Here is a 3,392-nt window from a genome sequence, read left to right on the forward strand (position 1 = left end):
TCTGCTTCAACTGCTGAGTCAACATGTAGAAGCTTAATGAAGTGCTTCGGACCTGTATTATTAGATATATTTTTTTCTGAAAAGTTCAGTTTACAGCAGTTTAAGAAAGCATCCATAAGTGAAATACTTCCCAGCAATAAATAGAAATGGAAAACTACATGCATTTGTAAGGATGATTTAAAAAATAATTATGACGAATAGAAAAAGTCAGTTAGAATATATATTAGATTGCTCTGTTTACATAAAATACAAATAAATCCACTGCTGTTTGGAGACTGGGAAGGGTGCAGACCTAGCCTTCATGGATGGTAGGAATCTTTGAAGGATGAGGGGTACGTGCCCTTCCCTGATTGCTGTGATGGCTGCATAGGAGTATGGGCGTGCCAAGTTTTCTCTATTTATACATTTTAAGTATTATACTTTATAATATATCAATCATACCAATAGTGGTGATGGTAGTGGTAATAATAAATTAATACAATATTTAATTTTGTAAGATTTAACTTTGAAGCTAAAAATATGGTAGAAGACTTGGACACACACACACACACACACACACACACTGCACACACTGGTTCATATAGCTATGGTTGTTTTACATAAAGTGTTAACTATGGCCACTCTTTTGTAAACCTAGGCTGGAAACTTGATCTATTTGTAAATAAATAGACTATCTCTTGGAAATTTAGGAGATATAAGCAAGAGACCTGGGATTATGATGTTGAGCCTGTTATCAGCTTACATGCATGGTGATGCCTATTGTCCATGGCATGAGCGGTGATGCTCTTCTTCAAAATCAAGGAAGGGTGAGTGTGTTTCTAGGAAGGACAACAGAGACAAACTTTCTTGGAAAGAGAGTATGACAAGGTTGTGTTCTGAGAACACTGGCAGTTCTGAGTTTTGCACTCTCCGTGGACCTCAGTTCTAGGCTGCATTTCTGCTATACTTGATTCCCAGGTTTCATGATGTCCAATAATTCCCACTTCTTGGCTGATCAAATGTCTTTCTGGTTTTTGTACGTAAGAGAAATCATGAAAAAGCTGTGGCTTCCTTCTGCCTTTATGTTGGAGGGGAAATCCCTGTGGTGCAAATGAACCTAGGAGGTTATAGGTGGTTTTCATCAGTGGAGAGTGGAGAACCACTTTCTAAGTGCTGGTCAGAACTGTGGTGGCCCACAGGCTATGTAGGCCAAATACAAATACAACGTGAGTGCTCTGATGTCATTTCGCAGTCGCAAACCTCATCTTGACCAACTCATTTCCAAGGTGGGCCTGGGTAGCTGTTTTATAGCAACTTAAATGTAGAGTTCACTTCACAGATTTATGCTTAGATGTGTCTGAAATAACTTAAAAGTCAATGCCTACTTGTAAGACCAACCCTTTCTCTCCCCACTGGAGAGCAACTCTCTGTTTCCTAAAATATCCTTCAGGTGGGAAGATGAAGTTTGTAACACATTCTTGAGTTTTCAGAAGATGGTAGCAAATAGCCTTTGAGCACATAGTGTGACTTCTTCTGAAAGCAAATACCCTACTAAGTGCAGCCTGGCATCTGTCGCTGTCTTCAGCTGTGTTACTCCTGCTTCTGTTTTTTGTTCATTTTTTTTTTTTGCTTGTTCTACAGCTAATGTTACATACTCCCAACGTATCCAACTCTCTGACTCCCTTTCCTTCTACCAATTCATGTGACTCCTCACAACAGCCTCATGAATGGCACAGAGAGGTTCAGAAACTCTACTAGCTAGTGTCCATGCAAGCTGTGGTCCGCACGAGTCTGAGAGTTCTCAGAAGCCACCTTTACCTTATCTGCTCTGCTGTCCCTCAGTGGCTCCTTTTCCTTATCACATCTTTCTAAACTCATAAGGAAAACAAGTCTACATCGTGAAAGACCACACTCTGGCTTTCCCTTTGAAGATTTGCTTTTCTTTCTGTTTGAGTTCCTTCATGCAAGGGCTCTCTATTCTTTTTTTTTTCTCAATAATTTATTTTCTTTATTCACTTTGCATCCTGATCTCAGCCCCTCACTCAGCTCTCTTCCCAGTCCCACTCTTACAAATCCCTCCCCCATTACCCTCTCCTCTTCTCTGGGAAGCTTCCCTTGGGTACCACCCAACTCTGGGACATCTAATTCCAGCAGATTATGCATAACCTCTCCCCCCACCCCAAGAGCCTCAAACAGGTAGTCCAGGTAGGAGAAGGGGATCCAATGGCAGGCAACAGAGTCAGAAATAGCCCTGCAAGACTCCCCAAGTTCTGCCTGATGTTTGGATGTGGGTCTCTGCATCTGTTTCCAGAGCTGTACATTCTTTTTTTTTTTCTTTTTTTTATTACGTATTTTCCTCAATTACATTTCCAATGCTATCCCAAAAGTCCCCCATGCCCCCCCCCCACTTCCCTACCCACCCATTCACATTCTTTTGGTCCTGGCATTCCCCTGTATTGGGGCATATAAAGTTTGCAAGTCCAATGGGCCTCTCTTTCCAGTGATGGCCGACTAGGCCATCTTTCGATACATATGCAGCTAGAGACAAGAGCTCCGGGGTACTGGTTAGTTCATCATGTTGTTCCAACTATAGGGTTGCAGATCCCTTTAGCTCCTTGGGTACTTTCTCTAGCTTCTCCATTGGGAGCCCTGTGATCCATCCAATAGCTGACAGTGAGCATCCACTTCTGTGTTTGTTTGGCCCCGGCATAGTTTCACAAGAGAGAGCTATATCTGGGTCCTTTCAGCAAAATCTTGCTAGTGTATGCAATGGTGTCAGCGTTTGGAAGCTGATTATGGGATGGATCCCTGGATATGGCAGTCTCTAGATGGTCCATCCTTTCATCACAGCTCCAAACTTTGTCTCTGTAACTCCTTCCATGGGTGTTTTGTTCCCACTTGTAAGAAGGGGCACAGTGTCCACACTTTGGTCTTCATTCTTCTTGAGTTTCATGCGTTTAGCAAATTGTATCTTATATCTTGGGTATCCTAAGTTTTGGGCTAATATCCACTTATCAGTGAATACATATTGTGTAAGTTCCTTTGTGATTGTTTTACCTCACTCAAGATGATGCCCTCCAGGTCCATCCATTTGGCTAGGAATTTCATAAATTCATTCTTTTTAATAGCTCAGTAGTACTCCATTAAGAGGGCTCTGGTATAAATTCCCTCAAGTGTCCATCCCCACAGGCAACTGCTGAGCTTAACAGAAGGATCCTTTGTGATTGGACGTCAGGGGCACTGTAGCTGATGTTCACTAATGAGAAACAACAACAACAACAACACAGTCCAAACCACTGGGGAAGAGTTTGCAAAGAAATGCACCACATGTATAGGGTATAGGTAGTATAGTAAGTATAGGGAGGACATTGGTACTCTTGAAGAATGATGTGACCCCCTAGAGAGTGTTAAAG

This window comes from Mus caroli, unplaced genomic scaffold (assembly GCF_978045245.1).
Source record: "Mus caroli unplaced genomic scaffold, Mus_caroli_1 scaffold_20, whole genome shotgun sequence".
NCBI lineage: Eukaryota > Metazoa > Chordata > Mammalia > Rodentia > Muridae > Mus > Mus caroli.